This window comes from Pseudorasbora parva, chromosome 14, assembly GCF_024679245.1.
Source record: "Pseudorasbora parva isolate DD20220531a chromosome 14, ASM2467924v1, whole genome shotgun sequence".
NCBI lineage: Eukaryota > Metazoa > Chordata > Actinopteri > Cypriniformes > Gobionidae > Pseudorasbora > Pseudorasbora parva.
In genome coordinates, this window is record NC_090185.1 from 31,849,182 (window position 1) to 31,868,178 (window position 18,997).

Genomic DNA, 18,997 nt, shown 5'->3' on the forward strand with positions numbered 1-18,997 from the left:
TCATGATTCTGCCACATCCTGGTCTATTATTACACGTCTGGGAGCACTTGTATAGAATATCTCAGTAAATGAACGAGACTTTATGTAGATAATCATTAGTCAGGGCTGCAATATAGCCGGCTTCACCTCTTCAGCACTTTACTTCCCTGGTATATCTCTATGTAAATGCAATGATTAATTCATGAATCTCTAGTAAAGCCAGTTCCGCCGTCTTTGCTATGATGGAGTTCATCTTAGAGGTCAGGGAAAAGCTCTTAAACCAACACAGATCCATACGAAGGACAGTTGACTGGAATACATATGGCATTTAAAAAACCCTCAACCGGACAGATAGTACATTTGTTCCCACTCACAGGCCACATGAGTTTGAGCTGTTGCACCTTTTTTTTTCTTTTTTTTTCTTCTGTTTTTGCTATTGTATTTTTTTTTTTACAGGAAATATGCAAAACAGAACACATTATGCAATGATAAAATATTTTGCATGATTTTATTATGGACTTTTAGAAGAGTGTTTCTCTTAAAAATGTGTATGATAAGCATTTTGTTGTGGAAATGCCAGCGATGGAAATTACACTGTTAATGTTTTTTTTTAAATAAATAAAATGGACAACTCTTGTCTTCCTAATAGTAATTTCATGGCTAGTATTAAATGCAGCTAAATATACACAGTTAAATAATATTTTAACACTTTTTGCATTATTTCACAAAATTAATGACGCACAATTAAAACGTTCCTTTTACATGTATTTACCTTGATTTTTCTTCCAACATTTCATGAATGCTCCTTATTGTCTGGGAAAAAGGGCGTTTGGGGGGTAAAAGGTGTGTTATTTTGGCAAGGTTGCCTTGCAAAAATTTGCATTCCTGGGTCTATAAATCACATAATTGAGGTCACTTCAACCTGCGGACATGGAAAACAACCCTCAGAAAAACCGCGGACTTGGCAACACAGTGCAGTTGAGTTCTGATGACGTTTGACTAACATTATGCGTCGCTCCATTGCTCTGATTGGTTGTAGGTCTATCCAATTGAGGTCTTTCCTGGTTCGGTTGAAACACGCTCCATAATCACAGCCCAATGGAGCAGTTTCAGACTCATATTCGGACTAGAATTGAGTATGACCACGTCAGGCTAGGGATGAATTTTACATAGGGATGCATGTAAAAATCTCTATGAATGCAGAGGCTTTTTAGGTCGGGTAGAATCTGTGATCTCTAACCCAGTTTGTTTGCTGGCTTCCATGGCAGCAATACGCTGTTTTTTCCGCCAACTGGCAACCCATGGTCTGGAAATTCTATTGAGTAAACTGGCAACATGCGTTATAACCCAGACCAAAACAAAAGCAGACATTCTTACAGAGAATTTTCAAAGTAAAATAACTGGCTGTAGCATTGTTTTAAGCAGAAACGAGTGTGAACTCAGCATGATTCCTAAAAATCTGCAAACATATTGTGGTATTTTTATGCTTTATTCCAAAACGTATGTACCGGACCTTTAATAAGCAGTATGACAATATTTGAAAAAAATAAATAAAAATGTAGGACACACTATAGTTTAGTGCAATTCTCACTCACTAATAACTACAACTTTTGCCTCAATAAACTCCTTATTACTGTTTATAATTTGTTAGTAAAGTAGTTCAGTTGGGAGGGTAGAGTATGGTCATTCAGAATAAGGTATTAATATATGCTTTATAAGTACTAATAAACAGCCAATATCCTAGTAATAGGCATGCTAATAAACAACAAGTTAATAGTGAGAATTGGACCCTAAAGTGTTACCAAACTTAATTTGGCAAAATTGTTGGTTGCCATAAAAAAAAGATGCCTTCGATAGACAGTTGTAATTCGTATGAATAATAAAAATTGCAATGATTTATGATTAGTTTTGCGCTCTGTTTAGATCATAATAGTTTTAAAAATGTAATTACTAAAAAAAACTAAATGATGATGGATTTTGATATTATAAGATTGAAAGACTGGGATGAAGATAAACCAACAACATCTAAACATTTGCTGCAAAATATAAATGATAGGCATTTCAGCTCGATATAACTCCAAAACGTTCAAATTTGATGTTTTTCTTGCATCCGTAGCACACTAATTTTGAGAGGTGATTTGACAATTCAGAGCCACCGTACAAGTTAACGCCAAAATCCAGAATGGCGTCTGACAAGTTGATCCACTTCATCCAGTATCGCTAGCAAAGCATCAAACGGAGCCACTGACATCCTGAAGTAAACTTTGAATCACTCAGGATAATCCCGAAGCTCCTTGATAAGGAGGTGGAATGCTCCTTCCTCTCTACGCAATCTCAGGATTAGATGGACCCAATATTTCCTCTTTCTCTTTTTAAGAAGAGGCTTATCTGACTACAAATTGCCCTGAACCCTTAGAAATGTTTCTTTAAATACCAGACCAAGACTGAAACCTCCTACAAATTTAGACATGAGCTAACAATGGGAATTTGCATTAAAATGGACATAGACCTCGAGAGTTTGCAACTTGTTGAGGAACAGAGGGTAATTTGGATGGAGATCCTGGGAGAGGATCCACCCTACTCTGTAAGCTAGATATTCCTACTTTATAGAGTCTTTAGTCTCAGCTTCAGACATCATGCCCACGGACCGTTGGCTGAACGTCTGATGCATATGGCACACTTATCTGGAAGTCATTATCTGGTTGGATGAATTCTACAGGATGTCCGCGAGGTGTGTGTGTCACGTTATTTAACAATCCGCCTGGAAACAAATGCAGTGACACCAAACCAAGGGGCTTGGGTTGAATTTGTTCGAATCCTAAACGGAGAGCTTGTTTGTATATGCATTTGCCTTTGCTATTTCTCTCAGAAAGGATGAATATGTTGGTAAGTAACTGTGTATATTATTCTTTTTTTACAACACCGACAAATTTTGTTTATTCCAGCACGCGTGCAGACAGGGTTGCTACGTTTTTACAACAAAACCCGCCAACTACTTGTGAGCGGAGGACAATACTGCCACCTACGATATCAGATAAATTACGAATATTCACTCTTGCAGGTTTTCCAAACAAATGGAAAGAGCAAACAGAGGTGTGTACAACAAATCTTTAATTTACACACAACAGTTTAAAAGAATAATCATACAAAAGACAAGACTTCAAAAGAAAATATACAAATACAAATAATTTTAAGTAAAATAATATTCCGATACCATCCAGTGGTCACCTATAAGAGTATATCTTAAATATCAATAAGACACCAGACAATTCAATATTAGTGAAGGGAGGAAAAGTAATCCAAAACAATTCAACTCAAACAATAACCTCAATTATCACCTTCATACAAATGAATAAAACAACCAAAATTAACCCCACTCAAAATAAACAACCAAAACCACAAATCAAACAAAATAAATAAATGTAAAATTAACCCTCCCAATCACAAATAAATAATGAACCTTGATGGTACAATAAATTGATATCAGATAGTACAGATACACTCAAAAGGTGACAATTGCCACTTACAGGATTCAGGAATACTTAAACAAAAGAAAGAAAGAAAGAAAATTCAATTAAATCATTCACAAAGAAAATAACCAACTGATTTTGACACACACACACATACATACACACACACACACACATACAAACACACGCTCACGTTTTCACAAACTGACGCGCTCAAAGCGCACTCGCATAATGCGCTCACAGAGATGCGCTCCCAAAGAGATGCGCTCACAAAGACGCGCGCGCAAAAAGAAACGCGCTCACGAATCACGCCGGTGCAACTTGAGCATTCACACAATCGTGTGAACTTGAAGAGAGTCCAAGACAGCTGGTCACCCAGGCGAATTACCGCACAGCAGCAAAACAGCAGCGGACAGATTTCTACAAAATAATCCCTTCATTTGGTCATTAAATCACATACATTAAATCTAAAAATTACATCTTTAAATGACAATTCACCAAACAGCATTTAAAACCTACCTGCAGCACAATTGACTGGCCCTCGGTAAGTGTATTGAACGACCCACCACTTCTGCCTGGGTCACGCTAAATAAGTGAGTCACCATTAAAAAAAAACGCCTTTATTAAAATAACGCAACAACAATTCAGTGCAACAACATACCCCGACGTTGATGTAGTGGATGTACACACACAGGCCCACGGCACAAATTAGACAGGAATCTCAGCCTTTTACAGGTCCACGGCGCTTAAAATGTGCGCTCAATGCTTAACGCAAACCAGACAGCTCTCGCGACACGAACACAGTCTGCATACCATGCCAGGGAAAACGGAAGCAAGAGAAATCCTCGCGTTTTTAAAGGGGCCGTAAGCTTAACTTCCGCCCAGCTCCATCCATTCACGTAACAGAAGGTTCACCCCATTACATACTAACCCAAAACAAGCCCAATAGCTTCTCAGGGGGGTTCTCCGGAAAAGTGTTTGGGGGGCAAAAGGTGTGTTATTTTGGCTAGGTTGCCTGCTAAAATTAGCATTCCTGGGTCTATACATCACATAATTGAGGTCACTTCAACCTGCAGACATGGAAAACAACCCTCAGAAAAACCGCGGACTTGGCAACACAGTGCAGTTGAGTTCTGTTGACGTTTGACTAACGTTATGCGTCGCTCCGTTGCTCTGATTGGTTGCAGATCTATCCAATTGAGGTCTTTCCTGGTTCGGTTGAAACACGCCCCATAATCACAGCCCAATGGAGCAGTTTCAGACTCATATTCGGACTAGAATTGAGTATGACCACCTCAGGCTACTTTTGAGAGGTCCTTGACGTATGAAAGCTGCGAGTCCAGACCTTCAGACCTTTTGGTTTACTACTTTGGAGAAGAGACCATTCTACCAGTCGCACTGAGACGTTTCAAATTATATCAAACATGACGGTTAATTGACTGGCATTGACATTATAATTTTGAAAAAATCTTTCTAAGTGAACCGAGTGAAGAGAAGAATGTGTAAAGGGATGGAAGTGGGGGAGGAGGAACAAATGTGAAGGAAGGACATGAGGGAAAGACGTTTTCCCTGCAGCTTCACTTTGTGGGGTGTGGAGACAAATGGCTGTACGTGTTTGTGTTGTCTATAATTCAGGACATCAAAGTTTCTGAGATTCTGTTTGTCATACACCCACAACACGGCATTATTGTGTTGGATGTTCGACAAGTTCCGTCGCAAAACATACATCATAAAAGCCCTTGTTTTGTATCTTTAGGTTCGGTCTTAGAAATGACAGTGTGAACGCTAAGTAAACAGGACTAAATGTATCATTTTCTTTTTTGGTCCGGACCAGTAGTGGAGTATTTTTACTTTCTACTCAAATACATTTTTCAAGTATATACTGTATCAGTGATTTTCTTTGAAAAACTTTTAGTTCACTACATTACAAAGCATAATATATAATGTCATACACTATTTACTGCACTACATTTCATAAATAAAAGTTCTTTTTACCTTTAACTCTTAAAGGTGCACTATGAAACTTTCCGTCCACTGGAGGGCGCCTATTCAAAACAAAGGCGTAGTTTGATGACGCAAAGTTATCTTGGGACATGTGGTCTTCACCTCACAGCCGGTGGAAAATAGGACTCGGGCAGAAATCATGTTGATGGATGCGGTTATTAACGTTACTGTAGTTAAGCAGAGCAGGACCGAGTGTTGTGGAGCTGAGCACGGCCGCTGGAGCGATTGTTAAACAAATGCACGGCTCGAGAGTACCAGGACTTTTATTATGACGGGACAGAACACATTCGCCGGGCGCCTGCACTGATCCGCTCTTCCGGTTATGATTATGAGGTAATGCAGCTCTGTTTATCATATTGGATACATTTAAGTGTGTTTAAAAATGATGTTATGGCGTTATTCCGTGTGTTCACTTGTTCACACTGCTAAGAGTAAAGCGCTCCTGCAGAATAAAACCCGAAACCGAGGGTAACGCAGATATGACGCAATTAACAGGCGTCTCCTCAAACGCTATGCTGACACGTCCCGGTCCGCAGTTAAAATAGCATTTTTCTCACAATTTACAAATAGTTGGAAACATTTGGGATATTGTAGGTACTCAACTGAACAAAATATATAACACTGGCCTAGTGGTTTTTGGATATTTTACTGCAAAAATACTACATAGTGCACCTTTAATTACATTAAACATATAGTACTTTCTTACTTGTACTCAAGTAAAATTTTAATTACTTTTACTTGAGTAAACATATACAGCACTACATTTTTAATGTAATTAAGTATTAAATTATATATTCAGTACAAAACGCAGTGCAGTAAAAATTAAAATACTATGTTTTGAAATGTTGTGAAGTAAACGTTTCCAAAGAAGAACACTGATAAAGTATAATATACTTGAAAAATTAAATTACTTGGAAAGTAAAACTACTCCACTACTGTCCACCTCTGAAAACAACTAAGAGAACCTGAACTACAAGTGTGAACCCAAGAGACCTATCTTTTTAGTGGTCTTGGTCCGTTTGTTTGCGTCCACACTTGAACCAATTTTCTGATCTGATCAATTTTAATCTGGACTCCATTTTATCATGTTAACCAGGTCAGAGTTTGCACGGGCACGATCACTTCTCAGTGCTCTTTGTCACTATATGTATTCACAATAGCCTGATGATATCAAACATAACTGGAGATGTCCTTTCTCCTCATCGCAGTGACTCTGCGGGGAATTGTGTGCCATTGAAGTCTCTTTGATTTAATGACAGTGAAACACTTGTGCAGTTCATAAACAGCTCTTTTCATGTGTCTGTTTATGTGTGTGTTGTCTGAGAGGTTAATTAGAATTTCCTCAGCCTGCAGTTTCATCTCCAGGGTTTTACTCTTTAGCACAAAAACAAGACTCTTCTCAATAATTATGAGCACCATCAAAACAGAACTTACACATGAGAGGTTTGATGGGGTTTCGTAGCTTCCCATTAAAAAGCTGTATTTTTAGTTCGTTTTTAAAAACCCTGTCACACACTCCGTAATTGCTGCTGAGGAAACTGCGATCAGTTACTCGACTTCAAACTTCTGGTAGCCTTATTTCCGTTTAATTACGGGTCAGTGATGTGCGGCTTATTTTTCGTGTGTGTCCAAATCGATTCATTTATTCATTCATACATTATTCATATTTAAAAATATTGTTCTTACAGACATGAACTTGGATGAACCGCTTAAATGATGAACATGTTTTGAGTTTTTGCTGAAATGTATTTTTCGTAAGATATACTGTAAAAAATGTAAAGGTGAGAGAAAAAGTTAAAATAAAAAACTGAAAAGTGCTTAAAAAGAAAAGAAACCATTTAAAGTGCATTGTTTTGGACCTTCAACATGTTGGTTGTTGTGGAAGTCAATGGTGTAGAGAAAAATCCTGAAATGTTTTCCTCAAAAAACTTTCTTTTCGACTAAAAAAAGAAAGACATGAACATCTTGGACGAGATGGGGGTGAGTAAAATATCAGGAAATGTTCATTTTGAAGTGAGCTAATCCTTTAACATTAAAAGTGGGATAATATTTGAAATTTGAACAGCAAGATCATTGGCTGCTGATACAGCAGGAACCAATCAGCTGTGCCCTAGGGAACCATGTGATAGCAGATTGAATTAAGGACCTATCAGAAAGGCTGTGCCGTAGAGTTTAATGGCATAACTTAGTATTTAAAGCTAGATTTTGAATGAAATAATGATGTCATTATCATACATCTTTGGCCTTGGTTAAACCTAAATAGCTGAGATCGTGATCTCTCAGCTGCGGGGAGAAGATTCATGACAGATTGTTCAGCTGTGTGTGGCTTACAGAAGATTAACTCTCCTCACTGGCTCAAATCGATGTGTTTGCGCCCAAGTGGGTAATCTGTTAAACGGCATCATTCATATGGTGTTCGACAGCGTTTTTTGTCAGGTCGATTTAGCTCTCCGCAGGGTTCAGGATCTGACATGATAGCTCCTCGCATGGAACGTAAATCACAAAAAGCCAAATGATTTAAATTAACATGATGCAATATCGATTTTGTCACCAATTTATGAAATGTTAGATGTTCTGGACTGATTGTTTAAGATATCAGCTGTTTGTTTGAGGGTAAAAAAAGGAAATACGGATTAAAACTGCTGCAGTCGTGGTAGTCTAGAGTAATATATGTTATTTTTAAAAATATAGTGTTAGGCAGCGAAACATTTCACAGCATAGAAACATCGGGCCTGTTTCCCAGAACAGATTCAAATGTTTCCACAGGAGGATTGCCATTAGTTTAGTCTAAGTCTAGGCTTAAACTGTATCAGAAATTAGTGTTAATTAAATCTGCTTCCTGGCTGATACATATTTAGAAAAAAAATATAAAAACATGTAAACCTTCGACGTCAAGTTTTCTTTTACTGCCTCTTGAAGCCTGTAGCATTTTCTGGCACTCATAGCCTTATCTTGGAGACGCTCGTTCCTTTGGGGGTATTTGGGAGGCGAATGCGTGGTGAATTGGATCTAGATGAGCCAAACTCACCATTATGTTGTTACAAATCCGTATAGGATTTTCTTTTATTCCGTTGAACACAAAAGGAGATATTTAGCAGAATGTCAAAGCTGCTCTTTTCCATACAATACAAGCATAAAATGGTTGTCAAGCTCCTGAAAGGACAAACGCTCATCCAAAATTGGCATAAAAGATTGGGTTAAATGTATTGGGATATTTCTCCTTTTCCTCACAGGAATGATTGGGTAACTATAGTAACCAAAAATTCTCCTTTTGTGTACCACGGAAGAAAGAAAGTCATACAGGTTTGGGTATGGAAGCCCACATCTGCCATGGAAGGAAACAAAGTCTTGCTTCGGTAAATTATAATTATAATTAAAAAGTTAAAATGATGAGATAAAAATACATTATAAAAAGTTTAAATTATGCCGTAAAACGTCAAAATTACGAGATAAGTCAAAATTGAGATAAAAAGTCAGTTATGCCAAAGTTGAAATTGTGATTACATTTTTTTTTAATTTAAAAAAAAAAACTTTTGAAAAAACTTTTTCCCCCTCATAATTAGGCTATATCATAATTGACATCTCATAATTTCAATTTTCTATATAATCTATTCTATATTCTATATATCATATTTTTTACTTAATATTTTTTAATTAATATTTGAGTATTGCTTTTTTTTTTTTTACTTTTTATGTCATAATTAAAACACCACAAAAATGAATTTCCTCATGTTATTAAAAAAAAGAAAAATACTTTATCAATTTTTTTTAAATATAAATATTTATTTAATAAATATTTATAATTTTATATAATAAATGTATATTTTTAAATTTTGTAAATGTTAAAAATGATCACTGTTTAATTAGTATAGCAACACAAATTGAAAAAATATATGTTACAATGGTTACACGGTTTCTGTGTAAATTTTTCGGCACAGGTGCACTTAGAATCCAATTACGCTAGTTTAATGACGGAAAAATCGCTTGCCGTCAGGTCTAAAAGGGTTGTACTTCGTCTCTAAACGAGTCATGGCTGTGTTCTGGACATAAAATGAAATAAACCAATCAGAGTCTTATCTCCCATTCCCTTTAAAAGCCAGTTGCGCTTAGACTGTGGCGGATTCGCTATTTACATAATTTTAAAAATGTTTGTGTGCTCTTTGCATGCCATTTAAATAGCAAAAATACTGTGCTACTGACTTTAGTGCAGGTTTTTGTTGGTCAATGGCGAAGTCGTGCTCGGATCCAATGCGCCAATGTGCCAATGATGCGCCTGTACATACCTAATTTATAGACCATGGCTGAACAGATGTGCATGGGTGCATTTGCTATTTAAACAACGGGACGTGAAAATGAGAACTGCATCAGACTGAAACCAGCAAAAAACACTTGCATCGTGTGTATAATAGGGCCTTAGATGCCAATTGAAATGAAAACTGCCAGTACTGAACCTGGAATATTCCTTCTAGACCATCAGCGACATTATTTAATTCAGTGTCATTTCCTCGTACAATGCTAGTCATCTACCTTTATCACAGCAACTTCAGGCTTCACTGATTACGGGTTCACTTTTAACTCTACCCATATCCCCAGATGAAGCATGCCAGCATGAGATGCCCGTGTCTCTGTAGTGAAGCTGTTTAAAGTGACGCCCAGCTCCACAGCAAGGACACGGGCAAAGATGAGTGCCCCTTTCTGCAATTACCAAAGGAGGCTAACAGGAGCCAGCTGGAGGAACATCAAAGAGCACCGGATCAGAGGAACCGAGCCGCGTTGAGGTACCCAGGCTCTCAGCAGCTTTCACACTGAGCTAACACGGACGGAGCAGACTCGCGGCCTCAAATATCTAGTCCCCCCATCCCAAGTGCACTAAATCAAAGTGAGCACTCGTTCGCTCACTGTAGGATATGAGAGATTCGAGAGGAGGGGAAAGTGAGGGTGTGATGGTTTAAACAGGAATATTTTAGTCTCTATGTCAGTGGAGTCATTGTAGCCTCTGGCTTAGCTAAAGTTAGCATATCGGTGTCATTATGCTAATGTACTGTTTCTCTTGTTGGTGCTGATGTGCGTAATTTTTTAGATGTAAAATACTTTCTCTCAGGCTAGCTTAATGTACAGAGACAACTATAAATATGTCATTCATTCATTTACTTATGAAGCGTGTAATCACTGTTGTTCTGTGGTGCTTTTAAAAAACATTACTCTGGATTTAGCGGGCTAACCTGTTGACTTCTGGCTCAACTAATCGTGTGAACTTGAGGCGGAACTACCTGTTTGGATTAACTTATTGGTTTAAGTCACCATGAAATCAAAAATGAATTTTTTTTAGGAATAATGCGGCTTTTATTATTATTATTAACTCTTTCCCCACCAGCGTTTAAAAAAAAGTTGACAGCCACCACCAGGGTTTTTGACCATTTTCACAAAAATGTAATATTTTTTATTATGAATATCTCAGCACGCAATATATCAAAAGAAAGAGCTGATCCTCTTCTTAAAAAAAAATTATATAAATTTTTTTCCAGCTTCATGCATCCTTTTTTATCAACACTTGAATATGGGTAATTTTTTATTTTTTTTACAAAAACAACATTTTGAACAAAAAGCTTAGAAAATCATGTTTTTGTGAAAGACTGACTCCAGATCAGATTCAGAGCGATGATCAAACACAGATGGAGTAGATCGAGTCCATCAACACTCCTAATGCTTCACAGTCCTGTAGCTCGTCCTGGGTCCACATTTCATTCACTAACATTAGATAGTTTTGATTTATATGATGTTTAATGTTGATGATCCCGTTATTTTACAGTTGCTTACACGATCTCTTGTTTTACTGCGTCTTACTCATGTGTGTTTTGATCAGGAGAGTCTGTACTCATTCAGAAGATGTGTAATAGCGCCCCCTAGCGTATAACAGGGAAAATACGGAAACACAGAAAATTCCGTTTTTGTCCGGGAAGCGTATTTCTCTAGCCTAGAAATCTAGACGCACCCTAGCGGCAGCAAATTTAATCTGCCCGCGAGTGTCGTCTAGCAACTCTCAATACCCTTCTGAGCTGTATTCGCCTAACTCTTGGCGGGCCAATCACATCGTGTATAGAGTCGGTGGGCGGGGCCATAATGACGATGGCTGAGTTGCGTTTGCGTGCTTCTAATAAACACAGAAACTGGCGAACGGCGGCAGTCTTTCGAATCAGCTTTGACCGCGACTCTGGAAGACTTGGAGTTAAGCTTTTCTCTGAGAAAAGAACAAAGAACGGCACTGAAGTCATTCTTAAAAAGGGAAGATGTGTTCTGAGTTTTGCCGACCGGATACGGCGAATGTTTAATCTATCAACGAGCTCTGTTTCACCTTCGTTGCTCTGGTTGGTTGTAGCGCTATCCTATCGCGTGCAGAAGGAGTTTGAAAGACAACCGTTTATCCCGCTCCTCGGGTTGAGCTGTCAATGGTGAGTTTCCAGACCAAACATCTTGATGTGGGTCTGGCTTGTCAGGCTAGTATTTCTCACAAATAACGGAAAAATCAGTGTTTGGCGGGGAAAGAGTTAAATAATGACATACGTGGATTATTATTATTTTTTTATCAATGTGCCCTCGTAATTTTTCCCTTAACTTTGCCTTCCTCTTGCATTGACATCTCTTCTCTTCTCTGATGATGCGTTTACTGATGTGTGGTCGGAGCTAACGGTCACGCACATGACCACTAGAAAACTACAACAATCCAATCAATTCCCCATGGACAAAATCCCGCCCTACATGTAATTTCTCTTTCACTGAAATGTAAGTCACATTAGGGAAGAAAAGAGTATCACAACCCCCATTTCATGCCAACTTTCAGTTATAATCAATGCTGTGCATATTAAACTGAGATTACGTTTCAGTTTATGAAGATAGGTGAGATATGCCCACCGTTAGGAGAACATATTTGGCCATTTAGGATTTTTATCAACCTGGTCTTTAATTGTTGCATTCGTAAATATGCCAGTGCCTTCATTGTGGAAGAATTACTATCGTTTCATAACCTAATGTTTGCTGTAATTACCTCATTATCTCCTTTACACCTTCATTCGTATTTGGAGTCCTTCTGTATGTATGCCAGGTACTCAAGTGACATTTTGGGGTATTGCCTATATAGCATTCAAAATGCATTGTCGACACACAAGTCATCAATAATCCATAAACAAAATTTAATGCAGTCTTATAATTCTTTGACATCCTACCCAGGAGGCAGAACAAATTAAAGCTTCCTTGTCTACATGGATTAATTATTAATACACTGGAATTATAACTTGTTGCTGTAGAAGAAGAACACTGGGAGTGATTTTTAGCTAGTAAAGTGTGCATGTAGAAAAGTTGGCTTGGCATTTTTCAATTTTTTCCCCCCTCACTTTAAAAAGAAGACTTTTTTGTGTTTTTTGTTGTTGAGTGTTCTGACGTGGGAAGAGAGGGTTTATACGTACTAAGTGTGCTAAACCATATGAATCATTCACGACAGACTTCAAACAACATCTCTAGCGGAAAAATTCAACAAACTTGTGTAGAAAAGTATAAGAAACCAGGCTGAAATTTATACTGCTCCTACAAACCATGATCTTGATTTCATCACCCAGCGCTTTATATATTTATTTTGGTTTAAAAACGTGGAGGAGTAGCATTGCTAAAATATTTCCATGTTGTGCCACATTCATAGAAGTGTGACTCCTATGGGTTTCAGACTCATGTTAATGTGAGTGGACTTGTGGTTTTTCTTGTTCCTTTCATTGTGGGTTTCTTCATTAGCTAAGTACATTAGCATTAGCCTGTTCCTGACTGATACTGATGTACTGAAGACAATAGATTCTCCTTATAAAACAGAAAGTCAATTAGAAAAACACAATGCTAAGACGGGACCTTGAATGTGTGATAAGCAGTTACAGTTACATTTAGATTAATAAACAGCAATTCATAATAGTACTAATAAATTCTTTAAAGGTGCCCAATTTTACCCCTTTTTACAAGATGCAAAATAGGTCTCCAGAGTGTGTATAGCCTTTTTTTTTATAGCATGTTAAATGCTTTTTGAGGGTGATAAAAAACGTTTTTCTGTGTCCCTTTAAATGCAAATGAGCTGGTGCTCCCTGCCCCCTTTCAAGAAGAGCAACAACAAAACAGAACAATCTGACGCACTGAAGATGTCAGAAACTGTCAGTAGCGGTGTTCAGCCTAATATGTTCAGTCATCTATCTGCACTGTGCATAATACATGTGCGTTTATGAATTAACCAGATGGAGAGCATGGTGGGATAAAAATAATGACATTTCATAATTCCCACTTTTTAAGTCGAGCTCGTCACATTCAAGTGGGCGACCTCTAAGGGCGTTCTTGTGCAACCTTTAACTAGGAAACTCGTAAGCATTAATGAAAACAGGCAGAGACAATGGTAGCTTTAGCAACATTAGCCATACAGAATGCCAACAAGCTTACTTTGTCTGGATCTGAAGTTTACGCAAGAAGCGTTGGTATTGACCAGAAACTGACAGTAGTGGAGTAGTTTTACTTTCCAAATAATTTAATTGTCAAGTATATGTACTTTATTGGTGATTTTCTTTGGAAAACTTTTACTTTACAACATTCCAAAACATAGTGTTGCAGTTTTTATCATTTAATACTTGATTACAGTAAAGTAAAAGTAATTACATTTTTAGTTGAGTACAAGTAAGAAAGTACTATATGTTTCATGTAATTAAGAGTTAAAGGTGCACTATGCAACTTTCCGTCCACTGGAGGGCGCCTATTCTAAACAAAGGCGTAGTTTGATGACGCCAAATGTGAGTGTAGTATCTTGGGACATGTGGTCTTCACCTCACAGCCGGTGGAAAATAGGACTCGGGCAGAAATCACGTTCATGGATGCGGTTATTAACGTTACTGTAGTGTAAAGCAGAGCAGGACCGAGTGTTGAGGAGCTGAGCACGGCCGCTGGAGGGACTCACGGCTCACGAGCACCGGGACTTTTATTATGACGGGACGGGACACAGTCGCCGGGCGCGCGCACTTCCGCTTTGGTCATGATTATAAGGTAAAGCAGCTCTGTTTATCATATTAGATACATTTAAGTGTGTTTAAAATGATGTTATGACGTTACTCTGTGTCTTCGCTCGGCGCTGCTGTGATATGTTCACACTGCTAAGAGAAAAGAGCTTCTGCAGAATAAAACCTTGGGTAGCGCAGATATGACGCGATTGACAGGCGACTCCCTCAGATGCTATGCTGACACGTCCCGGTCCTTAGGTAAAATAGCAATTTTCTCACAATTTACAAATAGTTGGAAACATTTGGGATATTGTAAGTACTCAACCGAACAAAATGTATAACACTGGCCTAGTGGTGTTTGGATATTTTACTGCAAAAATACTAAATAGTGCACCTTTAAAGGTAAAAAAACAACTTTTATTTATGAAATGTAGTGCAGTAAAAAGTATGACATTATGTATTACGCATTGGAATGACGTGAAGTAAAAGTTTTCTAAAGAAAATTACTGATACAGTATATACTTGAAAAATGTACTTGAGTAGAAAGTAAAAATACTCCAATACTGTCCGCCTCTGGTATTGACCTATAGTCTCGTGTAGCCAGACCTTCAAATTTACAGCAGAAGGTCTGGACTCTATCGTAGCTTTCATTGGTCAAGGACCCCCAGAGATGAAAATGGTCTGTGGGCATGACATCTGAGGCGGTATGACGGGAGTCTATAGAGACTCTTATGTGCATTGGTACATCCCAAAACACAACCTCTGGCGCAGATGGCCCAGCTACAGCGAGGAAACAGAAATGGCTGACTCTCACTCAGGGCTGTGTCTATGCTAATAGGTCAGATTGTCATTGGCTGTAGATGGGGCTTCGCTCTCAGCTCGTTTGAAGACACTGCTTTTCATTAATGCAAATTATTTAAAAAAAAAAATCTGGTTGGTTGTGGTTTGTACACAGGGTTGCCAACTTCAGAAAAGGAAAATAAGGGACAATCATGGTTCTTTACAGGAAAATAAGAGACACTATAAATATTTGTACTGTACACTGTATGCTATTTCAGGTCTGCAGTTAAATAGCCAGCATGTAGACTACTGTATAAAAGGTTTCAGACATAAACAAATTGTGTTTTGCTTCACCTATTTCTGGACAATTTAATTCTAAAAGAAATGTTAATGTCATACAAAAAATGTCACGTTACACAAACCGTCATTCAAAATAATAGCATTTATCTGAAATAGAAAGATTTTGTAACGTTATACACTAGCCTACCGTTCAAAAGTTTGGAATCAGTAAGATTTTTTTTTTATTTTTTTAAAGAAAATTAGAAAGAAATTAATACTTTTATTGAGCAAGGATGCATTACATTGATCAAAAGTGATGGTAAAAAACATTTATAATGTTACAAAAGCTTTCTATTTCAGATAAATCTGTTCTGTGTGTTCATAAAATACCTGAAAAAAATAGCAACATCACATTAATAATGGTCAGAAATGATTCTAGAGCAGAAAATCACACCAGCATATTGAACAATATTCAGAACCAAGTAACAAATCCAAACGGATTTGCCGAAATTAAAACGCGGACAGTGAACTAATTGAATTTGCAGTTTGCGAGTCCCACTCGAAGTGGGGGCGACCAGATGGCAGAGGATTCAAATGATGGTTTGTCCCAAAAGAATGATTAATTCTCCATTTTTTGATAGTTTTTTATTTGTATGGTCTATTTACACTCATATGCCTGCTACACAGTCTTTTTGTTGTGTGTATACTTAACGTATACTGATGCGTGTAAGGGGGGCTGTGATTGGATAATGACAGGTGTCAGTGATCGCGTGCCAAACTGCTGAAATCACGTGACATTGGCGATCCGAATCATTGATCGATTCACTGATTCATAACCGTTCTAATCTTTATTTGAGGATTGAACACAAACAAGGAAGAGAAGGCCATGCTGAATAAAGTCGTAGTTTTTGTTATTTTTGGACCACAATGTATTTTCAACGCTTCAAGAGATTCTAATGAACCCTACTGATGATGGACTACTTTGATGATGTTTTTATTCCCTTTCTGGACATGGACAGTATAGTGTGCATACACTTGTATACACTCTCGGTCTAAATCTAAAATATCTTAAACTGTGTTCTGAAGATGAACGGAGGTCTTACGGGTGTGGAACGACATTAGGGTGAGGAGTTAATGACATCAGTTTCATTTTTGGGGTGAACTAACCCTTTAAGATATGTTATGGTCAATTGGATCAAAAGTGGATGGTGGTAAATACAGGTGTAAACGGGGTCTAAAACGTTTTGAGCTTGTCCGCTTTCAACCACTTCCAGAGTTAGTCATACACGTATTTGACCGGATTGCTTTCGTAGCGTAAACACTAATGGTCAAATTCATTTGAACAGCCACAAAAGACGTCTACTCTCCGCCTAATGACCTAACCCCTAAACATTTTGGGAAGCACGCTTGCCAGACAGGATTTCAACTTTGTTGGCTGTATGGTTTGAAGATGAAAAAACATACCAAGCACAATGTTCTCTCACCATTTCTGATTTCTTACACACACTCACGACTTAGGCATGGTCTTGCAGCTGTCAGAGCAGAAACGAAAGCTGATGCTCTCCGTATGTTTTTCCCTTGTCTCCGTGCGCGTTTATATATGACAATTGCACGGGTTTAATTCATCTATTAGATTGAAAGATCTGGGCCCGTATTTATCAAGCATCTTAGAATTACACACAAGAACACTGCAAAGAATTGACTTAAGTGTAAACAAATTCTTGGCTCAAAGCTGCGCGTAAAAGTTAGTTATCAAGCATCCCAATCATACTTTATGTAAAGTGTAGGACTAAATCTTAAGTGCTAGTCTTAGAGTGGATTTACGACACTTTGCTGTGTCACAAACGGGATTTTGGATGATGTCATAGGCATGAGCCAATCACTGAATAGATGTCCTTATTTAAGAATATCCTCAGATAAATTCTCATTGAATCGTGAAATTCCTAAAAGGAGTTTACATTCAACACACATTTGACAAAGAGTTTTCAAGAGAATATATTATAATATACACATTTAAAATGAAAGATAAACATGTTTTCATCCATGTCTTAATAACAATTTTTAAACTGGTGTGCTGTTAACGGACCTGCCTATATATAGCCTAGATTTTTTTTAAATATAATCAGCCACCATGGATTCCAAAAGAAAACCGAAATGGAGGAAGGAAGAAGCGATCGCTACTGCTTGCTGAATCACTCGAACAGTGTTTTTTTTATACATTTTTTTATAAAACCCAACATTAGCCAGCGCTGAAAAAGATGATGTCTGCTCTGCCCAAACGATACTGTTTGATTAACTATTTGTCGTCAAACATTTCGAACACATTCTCCCTCTATTGAAGATTTGCGCACGTCTCTGTCTCCTCAGCGCCATCTCAAGCCCCTACTGGTAACTCCTAACCACTTGAGATACCTCTCGAGCTGTCTCAAATAACTGGGAGAGTAAGAGTGATTCTTAGCTTTAAGAAATTTGATAACTTGCTTTTATACTTAAGTTTGAAAGTAGGAGTAAATTTCATGAATTCTCAGCACCTAAGAGTATAGCACTTTGAGAAGCTTGATAAAATCGGGCCCTAAAAAAGCCCATACATTTACCCGCCCATAGACCCTCCCCTCGATGAAATCAGGGCAGAAGTGGTTTACAAAAAGAGACGGACTAAACAATTTAGACAAAAAATTCAAAGTATCATCAAGTTATGTTTACCTAGGGGTGTCCCCGACAAAGGATTTACACATTCGAATAAGAATAGTCGAATCTTTCTATGGTCGACTGATAGTCGAATCATCTGTGTGTGTGTGAATGGGTTGGGTGGGGCACGACACTGTCAGCAGAAGGGTAAAACTATTTATTTTCCTTTACACACTGCACACAGCAACAACTTTTAATAAAGGAACCAAAACTGCCTGCCAACTGACAGACGAGCTGACAATGACTTTCTTATTTAGGTTTAAATAAAAGGTAATGTGGCGGATAAACATTCATAAAACTTTTTCTCATAACATTTTAAAGCTGCGATCAAAGTACACAACATCACACAAATATATAAAAGAACATTTTGATAAATAAACCAAAAAAACCTGCCTAGAAAGGAAAAAAAAAACACTTTGAGTGTGTTTACATGCACTTTCTTAAGCTGATTGTGCCTAAAGGGGGTCACACATCGGACACTAAACTCAGCACAGCGCCTTAGGTATCTCACACCGGACGCGCACAATATACGTGCGAGCTCAATTTTGAATTGACTTCTGACAGAAGGCACAGGTTTGCTTACAATCATTGAAAACGTGTTCGAATTTTAAAGACGTGGCGCAGGGCTGAGCTTCGGGACGCGAAGCTCAGTGCCGCGCCACGCCTTGAAAATATTGAGAACCCCCATATTGCCAAAATGGTATGATCCTCATTTCATAACACTTGCGAAGATTCGACTGTAAGAGCTGTGGTCGAATCCGGCTCCGCATATCGATGCATCGAATC

The 18,997-nt window shown here is 38.0% G+C and overlaps 1 protein-coding gene across 2 annotated transcripts in view; it reads left to right on the plus strand.

Moving 5' to 3' along the window:
- The window catches only part of grip2b (glutamate receptor interacting protein 2b), a 298,092-nt gene that overhangs the window by 51,116 nt on the left and 227,979 nt on the right, over positions 1-18,997 (plus strand). Inside the window, exon 1 of one of the 2 annotated variants that reach the window (XM_067416288.1) lies at positions 10,201-10,231. The exons of the other annotated variant lie outside the window; for it this stretch is intronic. The gene's annotated coding sequence lies outside the window, so the exon portion shown is untranslated. Of the gene's footprint in view, positions 1-10,200; positions 10,232-18,997 lie in introns of those variants that run through there. 2 annotated transcript variants of the gene reach the window in all.